Source organism: Elephas maximus, chromosome 3 (assembly GCF_024166365.1).
Source record: "Elephas maximus indicus isolate mEleMax1 chromosome 3, mEleMax1 primary haplotype, whole genome shotgun sequence".
In the NCBI taxonomy this organism is placed as follows: Eukaryota; Metazoa; Chordata; class Mammalia; order Proboscidea; family Elephantidae; genus Elephas; species Elephas maximus.
The window spans coordinates 76,981,454-77,000,058 of NC_064821.1; the positions used below are offsets into that span (position 1 = coordinate 76,981,454).

At 43.4% G+C, this 18,605-nt stretch overlaps 1 long non-coding RNA gene across 5 annotated transcripts in view; it reads left to right on the plus strand.

The window, feature by feature from the left end:
- LOC126072883 (uncharacterized) overlaps positions 1-18,605 on the plus strand; it is a 57,207-nt gene that overhangs the window by 30,872 nt on the left and 7,730 nt on the right. For 2 of the 5 annotated variants that reach the window (XR_007516589.1, XR_007516590.1), the window contains exon 4: positions 8,573-8,662. This is a non-coding gene — a long non-coding RNA (uncharacterized LOC126072883). Of the gene's footprint in view, positions 1-7,648; positions 7,745-8,572; positions 9,683-18,605 lie in introns of those variants that run through there. The other 3 variants (XR_007516587.1, XR_007516588.1, XR_007516586.1) reach the window with 3 other exon arrangements.

Consider the following 18,605-nt stretch of genomic DNA (forward strand, 5'->3'; position numbering starts at 1 on the left):
CTTTTAATCTGTGGCTCCTTGTGCCATAACACCTCATCTCTCTATACACCCACCCCCATACAACTAGGCCTTTAGACTGTGGAGACCGGAGAAAGATGCAAATAGGCTCTGACCTCAGCCATCCAGAAGTGATGTTTGGATTACTGAGACTCTAGGCTGAAAGCCTGACTTGAGCCTGGTCTTCCTTCTTGTTGCTTTTGCTTCCCTGATGCTCCTCCTGCCATGAGGAATGGTAGCAGGCCAGCTTGCTGCTGGCATCTGCCACACTGTAGCATAACACTAACACTAATGGCAGAAATAATCACAGTGACATCAACAGTTTGGTCTACATGCAGAAGGCACTTGTCATCTCCCCAGGAGCCTCCTGGCCTAGGGCTCAACTGTGACGATGTACCTGGCCCCTGGCCCACACTGTCGTAGTCACACACCAGATTCATCTGAATGGTTGACATTATCATTACTGTCATCACCACTCTTTAATAACTATTCATTTATTCCTATAAAGCTCATTACTGAGGACAAACTACATAACAGGTACTGTGCAAAATTCTAAAGGAGTTAAAAAGGTTAACACTTTCAAAGAGTAATCCACAGGAAGAGAGAGATAGAGCAACGAATATTTCCAATATGGATTATACAAGCTGTTGTAGGTGGATCTATTCCTAGTGCCTAAAAGAATGCCTAGGACATGTTTGGATGAATATTGAATGAATGAGTGAATGGATGAATGCATAAATTTGTAAATGAATGAATGAATATACAAAGGGCTTTGGGATCTGAGGGTCAGCAAAAACAGGGAAAACCCTCAATGGATTAACACAGTAGCCTGAACAATGGACGCAAACATATCAAAGATCACGGAGATGGTTCTGGACCAGGTGACATTTTGTTCCATTATACATAAGGTCTGCATGAATCAGGGCTGAATCCACAGCAACTAGTAACAACAATAACGTGGATCTGAGAATGGGAGAGTAACCTTGTCGGAGGGGAGTGAAGGAGGGCTTCCAGAGGAAGTGACGTTTGAGCTGACTCTGAGAGCTGAAAAGGCATACAGGTTAAGAGCATGAAGTCTGGATCTAGACTGCCTGACTTTGACTCCCAACTCTGTATAATTTTAATGTGTTATTTAAGTTCTTTGTGCCTCAGTTACCCCATCTGTAAAATGGATTAATAATAGTGCCTCCCTTAAGGGGTTGTTGTAAAAGTTACATGGGTTAATATTTGTAAAGTGCTTAGAACATAGTTAAGTATTACCTAAGTGTTTGATAAATAAATACAACTCACTAATAGCTCACTAGGTGGATAAGGTGGAAAATGAAGGATGTGGGGAGCACTCCAAACAATGTAATGGTATCAAGGTTTCCAACAGGATGGCATTCTCAAGGAATGGTGGGAAGGCAGTAGGGGCCAGGGGTTCATGAGGGGGCAACCCACTGGGGATCTTGAATATCAGGGCAAGGAGTATGGAGAGCCATTACTTTTTAAAATAAACTTTGTATTTTGGAATAATTTTATATTTAAAGTTGCAAAGATAGAAGAGAGAGTTTCCATATGTCCTTCACCCAGTTTCCCCTAATGTTAATATCTTAAGGGGAGCCATTACTTTTAAAACAAGAGAATGGCATAGGTATTTGTTTTAGAAAGCTCATTGTGGCAGTTATGAGGAGGAAGAATTAGAAGAAAAGAAAATTGACCCCAGCAGACCAATGAGGAGCATCAGCCTGAGAGGTAATGGTGCAGCCAGGACATGGGGTGAAAAGGAGGGCATGGATGTGAGAAACATTTCTGAAGCAGAATAGCTACCTGTGAATTGTCTGGAAGAGAAAGAACTATGAGCACAATCAGGAGATGTAAGCTCTGTTGGAGGCATTTGCCAAGCGGCTATCCATGTGAGTGACCTGGCATCTCTCACCAGGAATCTCCCAGGAGAGCTCAGCAAGCTGGCCGGCCTTGAGGAGTTCAGATGGCTGTACAGAGCCAGGGATGGGATGGGCAGTGGCCAAGGTTCCTTTCAAGTAGCCTGCACCCAACTTCTGTGTACTGCTGTGGTGCCAGAGGTGGCAGAGGAGGCTTAACTCTTAATGACCGATTAGATATGCTCATGTTCCTGGCTCTTATCTGGGGAAATGGGTCTAGATGAGACCAAGGGAATTGGTACAGATTCATCCCTGCCTTAAAAAAAGAAAAAAAAAAAAAAAAACTATTGCCATAGAGTTGGTTCCAACTCATAGTGACCCTATAGAACAGAATAGAACTGCCCCATAGAGTTTCCAAGGAGTGGCTGGTGGATTCAAACTGCCCAGCTTATGGTTAGCAACCAAGCTCTTAACCACTCCGCCACCAGGTCTCCTGCCTTAGGGTGATTTTTTTTTTTTAATTGTGCTTTAGGTAAAAGTTTATAGAGCGAATTAGTTTCTCATTAAATAGCTAAAACACAAATTGTTTTGTGACATTAGTTGCAAGCCTCAAGATGTGTCAACACTCTCTCCTTCTTGGCCCTGGGTTCCCTGTTTCCATTTGTCCAGTTTTCCTGTCCTTTCCTACCTTCTTTGCTTTTGGGCTGGTGTGCCCATTAGTCTCCTCTGCATGAATTGAACTATGAAGCACATTCCTCACGTGTGTTATTGTCGGCCCTATAGACCTATCTAATCTTTGGCTGAAGGGTGAACCTCAGGAGTGATTTCAGTACTGAGTTAAAAGAGTGTCTGGGGGCCATACTCTCGAGATTTTTCCAGTCTCCAGGACCCTCTATTGTGAGCCCTGCCAGAGCAGTTTGTGGTGGTAACCAGGCACCATCTAGTAGTTCTGGGCTCCGTCTGGTGGAGGTTATGGTAGTTGTGGTCCATTAGTTCTTTGGACTAATCTTTCCCTTGTGTCTTCGGCCCTTAGGATGATGTTATTCGTTTGTACTGAGATGTCATAGTTAAGTGCATGAAGATGGCACCAAGAAAACTGTGTTCAAATCTCAGCTCTACCACTTACCAACTGTGTAATCTTGGGCAGATTACTTAACCTCCCTGTGGCTTAGTTTTCTCATTTATAAAACGATTAAGAATATCTGCCTCGTAAGGATTAAATAAGTTAATTAACATATGAAGAGAATGTATGAGTTCCTAGGACATATTAGATTCTGTGTATATGTTTATAGGAGCCCTGGTGGCACAGTGGCTAAGCGCTTGGCTGTTAACCAAAAGGTCAGTGGTTCAAACCCACAAGCGGCTCCATGGAAGAAAAGACCTAGCAATCTGCTCCCATAAAGATTAAAAAGCCTAGGAAACCCTATGGAGCAGTTCCGCTCTGTCCTATAGGGTTGCTATGAGTCAGAATCAACTCAACAGCAGACAGCAACAACAACAACATGTATATGTTTAAAAGTTTAATTTAACACATATTTCTTGAGCAACTTCTACATACTAGACACTGTCCTAAGCACTTTTCATACATTATTTCATACTGCTATTATTCCATTTTATAGATGAGAAAAAGTGAACCCAATAGAATATAAGCTTCATATAAACTGAGACTTTTTATGCTTCCCATTATATCCCCAGTTCATAGTATGGTACCTAAAATATAATAGTTACTTGATATATTTATTGAGTGAATGAATGAATGAGTGGCAGCCTAACCCCATGGTACATGCAGTGTGCAGATGCTAATTCAGAAGCACTTTGGAAGACAAGCAGTGTTTGGTAATTGTCCCATTTAATGTGTCAATATTAACTCTAAGTGATTTAAAAAAAAGTTAAAGCAGCAGTTGCGGTCTTCGGATCTGTCTAGGCAGAGGATTATTTGGCTGCAAGGAACAGAAATCCACCCATGCCAGCTTAATAAAGGATTATTTATATTGGAAGGACATGGGAAACTTACTGAACCTCACCCCAAGAAGTACTGTTGAGATGCTCTGAAACTCTCCCCATTGCTCTCTCTCAGGACATCATGATTTCTTGCCTGTTTACTGGCTGTTTTCCTTACACTATTATGGCTGTCCCCAAATTATAGACTCCCTTCCCTGATGCACATGAAATTAGAAGGAATCCGATTGGCCCAGCTTAGGCCAAATGTTCTCTTCACCCTCATCCAATCATCTATGATCAGGGGGTCAGATTGAGGGATATGGAGGACTTCTCCTTCTGGAAGAAGATATTAGTGAAAAGAATATGAAGGAATTTTCTGCAACATTTTCCTGTTTCCTGAGATTAAGTAAAACTGATAATTACTGGCAAAATAGTTGTCAACATGGGTGGCATTTAATTTTTGAGAGTAGAAGGTAAGCCCAGAGATTTATCTGGACCTCTAGAAATGCCCTTTCCCAGGTGCTTCACCTGGGTCGACTGAGTTCAGCCTCTGCCTGCCTTGTTTTCTTCTTCTTCTAAGCTCTGTTCTAGAACCAAGGGGCCCTCACCTGAAGGGCTGATCATGCAAGGTAAAGAAACAAAGGCTGGAGAGCAGTCTTTGGCTACTTATCAGAACCTGAGCAAGGAGAGAACCTCTCCTAGGTCTGTGTCAACAGAACTGCCCTCTCAGCATTGTCAGACCTGAGGGATAGGGTTTGGGGTGCAAGGGGGAGGTCCTGGATTGGGGGTGATTGGGCCAAGGTTTGGGAGAGAAACTTGTTCTAGGAGCAGCAGCCCATGCTTTATATTAACTATATTTTGCAGTGTTTCCCAGCTTCACATTCACTAGATATAATTGGATCCTTACAGAAACCCTGCTGAGCTGAAATTTGTATCCTATTATATAGCTGAGAAAATTGAAGTTAAAAGAGATAAAGTGACTTGTTCAAGGTCACATAGAGAGTTAGCTGCTAAGCTGAGGCTGGAATCCAGGGCTGTTGGATTCCCAGCCCAGAATTCCACTGTACCATTCTGCCTGGCAACAGTTTGGGTGGCAAGATTGCATCTGGAGAGAATATAGGGAAGGCCAAATCTCACAGTTGTCCAGAGGTGCAGAGAGTTAACCGGCTTGTCAGCCTCTCGAGGACAAGGATGGATGGTCTGATGTGCCTGGTGTGGGAACTGTAGAGAATGAGGAATCGATCTGCCATTCCATGTGAAAATGGATTGTAACCCTAGTCTGCCTGTGTCAGTGGAGCTGATTAGCACTTGCGTGAGTCTCCAGACATCAGTTGGCAGGTGAGAATCATTCTGGGAGCAGCAGGGAGCCAGTCCTTTCCCACCCCCATTCCTACCAACTTCCTCCCTCCACAGAGGTTTTCTCCTTCTCTCTGCCACCCGAAGTCTCCAGTCCTCCCCCAGCCCTTAGGTCTAATGGGTGCCCAGAGCTCCTCCTCTAGCTACTGGTGGCCGAAAGAGAAGGGCACAGCTGATACCCATCTCATTCAGCCATGCTAGGTGTAGCTAGTAGAAGGACTGATGGCTTTTCATAAAAAGACTGCCTGCTTGGTGTGTGGGTGGGTGCAGGACTCAGCTTCAAACTTGCACCATGCAGTGGGAGGAACAAGCATTCTACCACATGTTGATTATATGGCTTTGGGTAAGTCCTTTGCTCCTCTGGATCTCAGTTTCCTTATATGTAAAGAAGGGATTAAAAATAGCTTGCTCACTGGATTGTTTTTGACTTAAACAAAGAAGTGTATATAAGAACACTTTGCAGTCCCCGACACATTAAAAAAAAAAGTTGCCATCAAGTTGACTCTGACTTATGGCAACTCCATGTGTGTCGGAGTAGATCTGTGCTCCAGAGAGTCTTCAGTGGCTGAGTTTTCATAAGTAGATAACCAGGCCTTTCTTTTGAGGCACTTCTGTGTGGAATCAAACCTCCAACCTTTCGATTAGCAGCGGAGCACTAACCATTTGCACCAACCAGTGACTTCCCTGGCACATAGCTAAAAATGTTGGTTGGAAATTGACTCTCCACTCTCCTCTCTTCCACTCCAGGAAGCTCTCCCTGACCAGTTCCCTTTCCACCCCTCTTTTAATCATTTGAGTGCTATGTGCAAGTAATAACAGGAGCCTCGGTGTTTGCCCAACCTGGAGCAGTTCTGCCTCCAAGAAAACTCAGCCCATTGTATTAGGTTGGCTTTAGAGGAGTGAATGGTCAAGTTCCAGAATAGGAACCAAAAAGGCTCAGATTCATCAGACCACCAAGATCCGTCTGGACTTAGATGTACAATCCCAAGCTTGGCTCATGGGGTCTAGGGGAGCCCTGGGCATTCTTGTACCTTTCAAGCTGTGGCCTCTTCCATTAACCCCAGTTGTACCCAGTTCACATGGCAGTGTTCCTTCCGTTTTCTCTCCTGTCCCTCCGAGGCTGGAACTCTGCCCAGTTGGGACTGGCCTTATGCCCTGCCTTGGTCTTGCCAGACTTTCTCCCCAGGGCCTGGACTTGTCTACTGATGGATAACCTTCTGTCCCAAGTTGTTTGGGCCATCTGGCACCAGAGTTTGGCCAGATATGCCTCAGTCTTGCCTGAGTTGGGTATTGCAGGACCATTGAAGGTCTCTGATGCTACAGCCAGAGGAGAGCATGTTCTTGAGCCCTCAAACTTAGAGAATATGACTGAGGGTTATAAGCCCTGATATTGACCTCTAAGGCTGTAGTGAGAAATGAAGATTGTGATCAGCACCATAGACAGAAGCCATGGGTGTGGGGTGCCTGGAGCTGGGCATAAGCTGAGTACCCTGACTCCCGTCGCACACTGTCAGCACCATGGACAGATGCCACAGGCTCTTCTTACCCTGCAACAGTCTATGAGTCTACATTAGTCAGGATTCTTCTGATTACAAGAAATGGAAACCGAGTTCAAACTAGCCTAGAGTTAGTCTTTGGATATAGCTGAATGAGTGACATGGGGGCATTTTTATGGTAGCCTTGAATGCAATGAGCAATGGGAAGTTATAGGCACGTTCCCCCTTTACTTTAAAATAGGGTGTGGTTTCTTTAATAGATGTAGGACTATTCAAGTAGAACTCTGGTGGCATAGTGTTTAAGAGCTCAGCTGCTAACCGAAAGGTCAGCAGTTCAGATCTACCAGCCGCTCCTTGGAAACCATATGGAGCAGTTCTACCCTGTCCTATATGGTCAATATGAGTTGGAACCGACAAATGGCACCTAACAACAAAAACATTTCTTCTTGAGAGAGATTGGACAATTCAAATGTATTATCCTTTTTATCCAGGTTGTTGAATGCATTGGCACAAGGTTGTTCATGGTATTCTCTTATTATCTTTTTCCTTTTTGTAGAATCTGTAGTGATGACCCCTCTCTGACTTCTAGTATTCATTTTGGTAATTTGTGTCCTTTCTTTTTCTCTATTAGTCTGAGCAGAGGTTTATCAGTTTCATTCTTCATTATTCTTGCCACTGCCTCCATTGTCCCAGTTTAGAATGTCATCACTTCATTACAGCAGCCTTCTACAGGGACTTCCTGCCCCAGCCTCCCACTCAGGTCCACTCTGCATCCTGCTGCCAAATAAAACTTCCTAAGAGGCCTCTTTCATATGAAGACTTTCAATGTCTCCTCATTGCTTTTTAATAATTTCCAGGCCCCCTCACTTGACATTCAAGGTCCTCCTCCACCATCTGACAAACATTCACATCTCCAGTCATCACCCACTCCTCCCCTACACAAATTCTCCTCTTTTCCAGCCAAACAGGTTCATTTGTCATTCCCATTAAATCTAGGTGCTTTTGCAACTCTGTGCTTCTACAGATCTGCAGCTGTTGGCTTCTGAGGGAGGAACACCAGACTTAGTCTGAAGACCAGGATTGGAAATACCGGTTATTCCATTTATGGACTATGTTACCTCATTTTCTTCATCTGCAAAATGGGGATAATGATGCTTGCCTTGTGGAGTTATTCTTAATTCAACAAATACTTGTTGAAGGAATATGCCGAGATTTAATGGCATGGGTGCACATGTGTGCATATACATGATAGGAAGCAGTGTTGATGCAGTAACATGCAGGAGGGTACCCTGAAGACAAACACAAAGAACAAGAATAGATAGAACTGATTGAGTTCTCACTGTATTTTTTGAGGGACTACCGTACTAGGCTCCAGGGATGTAACCATGAACAGACGTACCAAAGTCCGTGCTCTCTTGGAGTTTATATTTAATCCCTCCTTTCTAATTTTACATTTAACTTTCTGGAAATCTGAATCATAGACTGTATTCTTTTTTAAGCAAATCAATTCATGTATATTTAAAAGTCAAACAGTACTACAGATCTTAATGCAAAAAACAGCTGTCGATAACCCACCCTAAGTCTCCCTCCCCAAGGCAACCAGTCAAAATCATTTTTAGCTGTTTCTACTGGTGTTTATCTCTGAATGTTTAAATCATATACTTATCATGCTAATTATAAAAAAAAAATTATAGAAGATGATAATTTAATATTCTTGTATCACCCCACCCCCACACCTCTCCTTTTTCACCCTTCCAATGTAATTATATCACAATATTTGGTTAACTCAGTACTCAGTGTTTAACCTTATTGATTTTGCACACATGGTTCACTGCTGAAACTAATAGCACATTATGTTTCTTGTATAAATTTTTGTCTCGTGTAAATGACTGTTGGTTTTTTTCCTTCCCATTTTCTTAGTTGTCCATGTCCTGATCATGAATTCTTCTGAAACTCCTCAACAGAATATAAAAACCTTCTAAATGCTGATTTCCACATGGCAAAACACAGGTAATCTACTAATTCCTTTTTTTTCTTCCTGGAGGCATTCCTCTTCCATCTTCCTGTTTAGTATGTACTTGCTCTCCAGGCCTTCTGCACAGCAGTTGTTCAAGGCATTCTGTTTGTCATTTTTCTAGGCTGGATCCCCTTTTCCTGGCTCCCACATCTATTTTTTTTCTTAATTTAGTCCATCATTTTGATGGAGCACATCCTTTAATAGCTTCCTAAAAAATAATGCATGAGAAGTAAAATTTTGAGACCTACATTTCAGAAAATTCTTTATTAAACCCTCAGTTGATTTATAGCTTGACTAGGTATAGAAATTCTTTAGAATTTTGAAGGCATTGCTCCTGTGTGGCTGTTAAGAAGCCCATTGCCATTCCTGATTCCACAGTATACTTTGTGTGTAACCTGTCTTTTCTCTCTGGAAACTTTTAAGATCTTATTTGTATCCTTAGCATTCTGAAAGTTCATGCTAATGAGACTTGGTATATGTTATAGATTGAATTGTGTCCCCCCAAAATATGTGTTGTAAATCCTGACCTTTATGCCTGTGGTTATAACCCCATTTGGGAATGTGCTGTCTTTGTTATGTTAATGAAACAGGATTAGTATAGGGTGTATTTTAAGTCAATTCTTTTGAGATATAAAATAAACATAAGCTAGCAAGCAGAGATGGGGGAAGAGAGATGCAAAGCCACATGAAGATTACCCAGGAGCAGAAGTTCAGAAGAGACAAGGACCTTCCTCCAGAGCCAACAGAGAGAGAAAGCTTCCTCTAGAGCTGGCACCCTGAATTTGGACTTCTAGCCTCCTAAACTGTGAGAAAATAAATTTCTGTTTGTTAAAACTACCCACATGTGGTTATTTGTTATAGCAGCACTAGATAACTAAGACAGTATGGACCTATTTTCGTTTATTATATTGGTCACACCTTAGGTAGACCTTTTCACTGAAAACTCACGTCTTTTAGCTCTGAGAAATTTTCTTCTATGATTTATGTGATAATTCTTTCTCTCTATTTTCCCTGATCTTTTTTCTTTTTAATATCTAAAGGTCTTTTCTCTGATCAATTTCTCCAGCGAAGAATCCGCCAGTTTCCACCTAAGAAGGCTTGTACCTGGCCACACGTGTTCTAGAAGATGTGTCTCATGAGCCCAATGTCTCACTGGCCAGACTATCACTTAATGCCTCTCTTTTCTTTTCATTATGACTCTTCTCCCTGCTTTCCACTGTGCCCATGTTCCTATGCTAGAGCCTCTCTAGTGTACTTTTTTTTTTAATTAAATTTTATTGAGCTTCAGGTGAACGTTTACAAATCAAGTCAGACTGTCACATATAAGTTTATATACACCTTACTCCATACTCCCACTTGCTGTCCCCCTAATGAGTCAGCCCTTCCAGTCTCTCCTTTCGTGACAATTTTGCCAGCTTCCAACTCTCTCTATCCTCCCATCCCCCCTCCAGACAGGAGATGCCAACACAGTCTCAAGTGACCACTTGATATAATTAGCTCACTCTTCATCAGCATCTCTCACCTACCCACTGTCCAGTCCCTTTCCTGTCTGATGAGTTGTCTTCGGGGATGGTTCCTGTCCTGTGCCAACAGGTTTGGGGACCATGACCGCCGGGATTCCTCTAGTGTCAGTCAGACCATTAAGTATAGTCTTTTTATGCGAATTTGGGATCTGCATCCCACTGATCTCCTGCTCCCTCAGGGGTTCTCTGTTGCGCTCCCTGTCAGGGCAGTCGTCGATTGTGGCCGGGCACCAACTAGTTCTTCTGGTCCCAGGATGATGTAGGTCTCTGGTTCATGTGGCCCTTTCTGTCTCTTGGGTGCTTAGTTGTCGTGTGACCTTGGTGTTCTTCATTCTCCTTTGCTCCAGGTGGGTTGAGACCAATTGATGCATCTTAGATGGCCGCTTGTTAGCATTTAAGACCCCAGATGCCACATTTCAAAGTGGGATGCAGAATGTTTTCATAATAGAATTATTTTGCCAATTGACTTAGAAGTCCCTTTAAACCATGGTCCCCAAACCCCCGCCCTTGCTCCGCTGACCTTTGAAGCATTCATTTTATCCTGGAAACTTCTTTGCTTTTGGTCCAGTCCAGTTGAGCTGACCTTCCATGTATTGAGTATTGTCCTTTCCTTCACCTAAAGCAGTTCTTATCTACTAATTAATCAGTAAAAAACCCTCTCCTACCCTCCCTCCCTCCCCCCCTTGTAACCACAAAGGTATGTGTTCTTCTCAGTTTATACTATTTCTCAAGATCTTATAATAGTGGTCTTATACAACATTTGTCCTTTTGCCTCTGACTAATTTCAGTCAGCATAATGCCTTCCAGGTTCCTCCATGTCATGAAATGTTTCATAGATTTGTCACTGTTCTTTATCGATGCGTAGTATTCCGTTGTGTGAATATACCACAATTTATTTACCCATTCATCCGTTGATGGACACCTTGGTTGCTTCCAGCTTTTTGCTATGTAAGCAGAGCTGCAATAAACATGGGTGTGCATATATCTGTTTGTGTGAAGGCTCTTATTTCTGGTGCACTTTTTGAACAAAATAAAGCTGCCAGTCTCCTGGCTGGGTATGGAAAATGTAATCAGCTGTCTGTGTGTAATTGGGAAGGGACCTTCTTCTTATGCAGACTTTCAACCCGTTCCCTTGTTCTTAGCCCCACACCTCACTACCACTTTCTGTGGTAATTATTCCCTTCAATTTCTGATCTTTCCCTGGTTTGGAGTCTCCAGTTGGCTGACTTCTCTTTGTCATCTTTTGCTGTAGCGCTTGGTATGTGCTGTCTTAGCTCTACCAACACCTCCATCCACTTGCCATCTTCCAAAAATGTGTTGACATCTGTGGTCCACCATTGCCTCTTTATAGTCTTTTACTTTTATTTTAGTGAGGTTTGTTGAGGGAGCAGATATAAATGCATATATTCCATCTGCCACATTTAACCAGAAATCCAAAGACTGCATTCTTACTTACTATGCTATATTGCCTCTCAAATGAGACAGTACCTCTGGGATCCTACAGCCCAGTGAGAATGAAATGAGATTACATATGTGAACATATTCTGTAAGCTCTAAAGAGCTATGTGAATGAAAGGATCTATGTTAAATTCCCTGCCAAAAGTGCTCTCCTTCTTTCTTACTGCTTTCTTACTCCTCTCCATCTCAAGGCAGGCCCAGCTCAAGCTTACCTACTCCTTGGGGCCTTCCCTGGTCACCCCAATTCATAGGCATGTCTCTGAGCCCTGACCTACCACAGGATTCTCTGTGCACCTCCCTTGGTCCTCAGCAATGCTGCTTTACTCTATTGTGGACACAGAACTGGCCAACATGTACAGTCAGATGTGGCTTCTTACGTGTACAACATGGAGCCCTGGTTGTGCAATGGTTAAAGCACTCAGCTGCTAACCAAAAGGTTGTTGATTCGAACCCAGAAGCCACTCCATGGGAGAAAGATGTGGCAATCTGCTTTTGTAAATATTTACAGCCTTGGAAACCTTATGAGGCTGGTCTACTCTGTCCTGTAGTGTCGCTGTGAATCGGAATTGACTCCATGGTGATTTTTTTTTCTTTTATTTATACAACAAAAGAGCTTTCCTCTTTTTCCTACAGGCAGGAAACGTAGGCGGTTTGGAGGCAAGAGCAGGGGTGGTTTATTCTTTAGTGGTGGTTAGGCCTCTGTTGCCCTGAAGTCCAGAGGTGGCTGAGCCCTCCAGAGCCCACCTTCTCCTCCCTCTTGCTTCCTTTCCCTTTTGCAGATCTCTCCTTCAGATGGTGCAGGCAGTGGCAGTGACTGTACCAACTAGCCTGTGCCACTGATCTAGAGGCTGTGTCCTTTCTTCTCTCACTCCTACCAGAACTTTGATTGGGATTCTGAGAGACTCAGCTCATCCTTAGAGAGCTTTAGTCATGGTTGTGGCAGAAGATGGAGGTGCTATGAGAAGTAGCTGCTTTTCACCTGAAAAAGATCCTTGTTGTTTTCCAAGACACAGATCCCATCTGACAGTTGTTACAGAACATTCCATGGGAGTGAAACGTGCCATCTCTTGTCCTTTTCCTGGTATGATTATTATGAAGGAAACTGAGCCTTCTTCCAAGGCTGCAGCTGCAGGGGGCTCTCTGAGGGTCAGTGCTCACGTCCTGGAGAGCCTTTGAAACACACAGGTGCACAGAAGCACTCGCACTCCCAGACTTGAGGACACAACTCTTTGTACGGTAGCAGTAGCACTGCCCTGCTCCATGTGTATGCACCAGGGTGGGGACTCGGTCCTCTGAATTCTCCTCCCTAGACCCTTCATCTTGGAAACCCCTGAAGCTAAGACCAATTTGGCTGTAAATAGCCAGCAGGTGCAGCTAGGTGGGAGAATGACCAAGAGAAAGACAGGCAATGAGGAGGTCATGTCACTCTGGTCTGCCTGCATCACTACTGAAGATTGTCTCAGGGCTTAGGATCTCACTCCCCCACTTCTTTTTAGGTCCAGAGCTGTGTTGTCCAATATGGTAGCCACTAGCCAGACACATGTGGCTACTGAACACTTGAAATATGACTAGTCCAAATTGAGATAAGCTGTGTTAAATACATACCAGAATTGGAAGACTTAGTAAAAAGAATGTAAAATGTCTTTAAATTAATTATATGCTGAGATGATAACATTTTGTATATTTTGGGCTAAATAATATATATATTTTTTAATATTACTAAAGTTAATTTCACCTTCTTTTTACTTTATTTAATTACTTATGCAGCTCTCATTGTAGCCTGTATTATTATTAATTATTTATAGCCTGTATTATATTTCCATTAGACAGCACTGGTCTAGAGACTGCCGTGATCCTAGACTGCTCAGATGGACCCTGATGCTCTGTTTTTTGTCATTGTTGGGGACCTTTACTGAATGGAATAATACTGTACCTACCTGATGTGGACCTCCCCTCCTACCTGGACTCCTTCTCACTGTTCCTCCTGGTTTGGGGGCCAGATGGTACAGAGCACTCCCTCTCCCACTCCCCAGCATCCATTTTGCTTGAAGTCCCACCAGGCACTGCGTCTCTGACCTAGACACAGATTCAAGACCCTCCAGGAAGCCTGCTATAGGGTGGGTCCACACTGTCTGGTGGGGTAGGACCAGTGGTCACAAATACCATGTCTTCTTATTTTTCCTTCTTCCCTCTGGTCTTCCCTCTCCTCCCTCTACCCTTCTCTTCTTTTTTAAAAGTCTAATTCTGAGCAGCCGGCTCTGTTCAGCCTGACTGGTTTGTTATGGCTTATAATCTGCGCCAGGATTAATTAGCTAATTACTGACAAACGTCCGCTGGCAAGATCCTGCTCCAGCTTGTCAGCTTGAAGTGTTTAATTATTTTAATCATTTACTTTCATCTTCAAAATTTATGCTGCCAAGAGAGTTGCAGGGCATCTTTTAATTATGATTTGGGGTTTCTGCTGGGCTGTGTTCTGTTCCTGGAGATGGGGACATTACTTTTTACTTGTCTTCACAAAGGCCTGAACATCCTTCCACTCTCAGGGCATGGCTCCATGCTCCATAGATAGGAGGTAGAGAGGGAGTCTAGGTCATCTTTGGACCACCACCCCTTTTGCACCCCAAGAACAAGATGTACTCAGATGCACGATGGGAATTTGCTTTTGTGAGTGCCTGTCATGTGCTGGACATCATGCTAGATGTTTATATTATTTCATGTCTGTGAGCCCAAGACGTGCACAGAGTGCCTGGGGTGATTGGTGGTAAAAAGAAGAGTGGGAAAGGGGTTCTTATATTTATTATGTTATGATTTACTTAAAGTGTGCTAATCTTAAATGTAAAGTTCTGTGAATTATTATATATATGTACACTGCCCAAGCCAAATCATCCTAGAAGGCTCCCTTATGCCCCCTCCCAATCAATATCTCCCAAAGGTGACTACTATACTAACTTCTATTGCCACAGTTTTGTTTTGCCTATTCTTGGCTTCTATGTAATATGATCATATATTATTCTATGTAATATGATCATATATTATATACTCGTGTATGTCTTCTTTCACTTAACATTTTGTCTGCGAAAGGAAGAATTCTTTAATATAAATCTTATTCTCTGGCTAAAAATTTGATTTGGGTGCAGCTGAGAGATTCAACCCAAGTCCCTAGAGAGACTTTGTCATCGTTTCTTACAAGCGTTGTCCCAAAAACTAGTTTGAATGTGATTTTCCTCCTCTATTCCCTCTCCTTCTCTAGTTCCTACTCTTTCCTCTCTTCTTCATCCTTGCCCTTCTGCCTAGCCATAGACATGTCTGTCACCATGTCTAATTAAGAATTTCTTTCTGAGCTCTAGCTCATGCCATTCTGGATGCAGCAACTTAGGAATTTCCTAAAGACACATAGAATTCAAAGGAGGCTTGTAAAGGGCAAGAGACCTTACCAGGAGAGCTCTGTTTGGCCTTTCTGAATCTGTGTCATGGGATTGACAGCAAACTTTGCAGTATCCTCCATTCCAGAACCTCTAAGAGTTAACCCAGCTCCAGGCTGAGAGTGATGGAGGTGACAGCTCAGAGCTGGGAGACTAAGGAAAGGAGAAAGATTAACTTAATGAGCTCATCAGTACCATTAATAAGACACCAGGCAACATCCAGCGGGCTTCTGTGATGGGCTACACCAAGGCAAGCCAAAGGATGCCAAAAGCCAGGCCATGTCAGCTTCTGATGTGATGTGATCTGTCCTTTTGACGCCTTCCACAAGGCCCAGGATGGGAATTGGATGGATACAGAGAATCCTAGCCCAGTGGCCAAGACAGCTTGGGAATCCCCTCCCCTTCTCTGGGCCTAGGAATGACCTTGCACACGGCATCACACTTTCTAGCATGCAGGTTCATACTTGAGCCCACCCTCATGCATGCCCATACCTAATTGTGCCAAGCTCAGACAAGGCACTCTCTTTGTGTGTTTCCCTCCGCCCATTCCCACCCACCTTTGAAGTACCACCTGGAACAGTTTGCTTCATAGGAATGCAACTGGGCATCTCGCTAGCTAGCCTATCTGGCAAATGCATGAGGAACTTCCTGCCCAAATCCTACAAAACTCTCTTTGCCTGGGTTCCTTCTGTTCCATGCAAGAAACTCCACCACCTCTCATTCCACCTTCATCTGAGAGTCCCATTCCTAAGGTCAGAGCCAAATTTCACTGCCTCCTCATTGCCAGAGCTCACAGATGCTACCTAATAAGCCCCCTCCTCACCGTCAGCCTGTCCAAAGACTCTTCCTGTTCTATCCCTGAAGGTTTGTGTAGTTTCTGGGTTCCTGTCTCAGACTGTGTCTACTAGGCTAAGTCTAGCTTATGATAACTTACATGATAAGTGGGCATGGGGCAGACCACCACTACAACCTGTCTGAGCATCCCAATCACAGGTGAGCATGAGGCCTTGTGCTTGGAAGGTCTTGTAATGAAATAGGATTGGGTAAAGTTGGGGAGGGAAAGAGGATAGGACCTGAAGTCTAGTCCCAGTTCTGCCTTTAGGCCAAGCCACTTCCCCTCCGAGAGTCAGTATCCTCACCTGAAAAATGGGGACAGTCATCCCTACTGCATAGAATTATACAGATTAAGGATATAAAATGTTAACTACAAAGCTCTGAACAAATATGACATTAGTTTTACCGACACCTTTACATTTGGTTCTAGAGTCTTCAGTAGGTCTTCACCACCACCTCCCCTTTTTTCTCATTTATTACCATTTTCAAACAATTTTTATGAAATACACTTCCATGGTTGCTACAGATTTGGTCTACAGTCTTCACCCTCTAGACAGGATAACACAGACTGTGGAGTCAGCAGACCTGAATTCCAACATTTGCACTGTTCTTTACCAGCTGCACAAGTTATTTAACCCCTCTGAGCCAGGTTTCTCATGAGGAGAGCAATAATACTGATCTCACAATGTAGGTGAACTGATTAAATAAAATAATGTAATGGAGTACTTGGCACAGGGCTGACATACAATTAGTGCTCAATACCTGTTAGTGTTATCCTTAGATACAAAGAGTCTAAATGGGGATCTTATCAAAATTAGTTTCCCTATTGTTCTCACATTTGTCCTCATCCAACAATGGGGCTAAAATTCAGAGGAGGAAGGGTGAGAGGGATGGTGAATATGGGAGCTTCCCTTTCTTTCCTTCCTTCCATCCTACTTTCCTTCCTTCCTCTCTTTTTTTTCTTTCTTTCTTCTACCTATGATCCCTGCATTGCCAACTGAACTAATAACGGGGCAAGGTGGGCAAACCCTACCTTTATTGCTAACTGCATGGTAAAAAAATCTAATCCCCACCTGAAAGTTGATCCAGGCTTTACCTTCCCACATATCCATAATCCTCATCACCAGCCACATCCACGGCACTTCCTCTCCCATTCTAACCACCCAGAGTTAACTCAGACTTCATGCCCAGCCACTCTGAGCCAGGTCAAAACTTCCCTAACCACTGCGGCCAGGTCATTGGGTACCAGCCATAGGCTCAGGAGTCTGCACAACTCCCTGCATTTCAGACTAGCCAGGCTCCCTCTCTCTCTCTAGCTCCCTGGGGCTAGGTCACATGCTAGGCCTCTACCCTTCTTTGTCGACTGCCCATATAGCCTTTCTCTATGTTAAAAACCTAAATACACAGAGAAACACCAGAGATTAGTGTAACAGAATATATTTATTGTGTGTAGACACAATTTGAATATGGCAGCGTCAGCCCAAAGGTATCAGGAAGGTGCTCTGAAGATGGGATACTGAAAGCAAGTTATATAGGTGGGTCTGAGCAGGGTAGTCTCCTGAGGGTCATTGTAAGTTTCTTACATGTTGGTTTCTCAGAGCACATGCAGGACTTCAGGGTCAGTCACTGGTAAAAACAGGGTCATTAAGGACATGCCATATGTCCTAGTCATTTAGTGCTGCTATAACAGAAATACCACAAGTGGATGGCTTTAACAAAGAGAAATTTATTCTCTCACAGTCTGGTAGGTTCCAACTCCAAATTTAGGGCATCAGCTCCAGGGGAAGCCTTTCTCTGTCAGCTCTGGAGGAAGGTCGGCATCATCAATGTTCCCTTGACCTAGGCGCTTCTCCACACAGGAACCTCAGATCCAAAGGACACACTCTGCTCCTGGCACTGCTTTCTTGGTGTTATGAGGCCCCTATGTCTCTCAGCTCGCTTCTCTCTTTTATGTCTCAAAAGACATTGGCTTAAGACACTATTTAGTCTTGTAGATCTCATCAATATAACTGCCACTATTCCATCTCATTACATCATAGTTACAGGATTTACAACACATAGAGAAATCACATCACATGACAAAATGGTAGACAATCATACAATACTTGGAATCATGACCTAGCCAAGTTGTTAGAAATTTTGGGGGGACACAATTCCGTGACACCATATATCCCAAAACATGCCTATGATCCCTGCGCTGCAAACTGAAATATTAAAGGGGCAAGGTGGTCAAACTCCACCTTTATTGCTAACTTTGTGGTAAGGATCATCATAAATCCAATTCCCACCTGAAAGTTGATCCCGGCTTTGTTGTTGTTACTAGATGTCATCAAGTTGGTTCCGACTCATAGTGACCCTATATGCAACAGAACGAAACACTGCCTGATCCTGTGCCATCCTTACAGTCCTTGTCATGTTTGAGCGCATTGTTGCAGCCACTGTGTCAATCCATCTAATTTAGGGTCTTTCTCCTTTTCGCTGATCCTCTACCAAGCATGATGTCCTTCTCCAGGGACTAGTCCTTCCTGATAACAAGTCCAAAGTAAGTGAGACAAAGCCTTGGCATCCTTGCTTCTGGTTGTACTCCTTCCAAGACAGAAATGCTTGTTCTTCTGGTAGCCAATGGTATATTCAATATCTCACCAACACCATAATTCAAAGGCATCAATTCTTTAGTCTTCCTTAGTCATTGTCCAGCT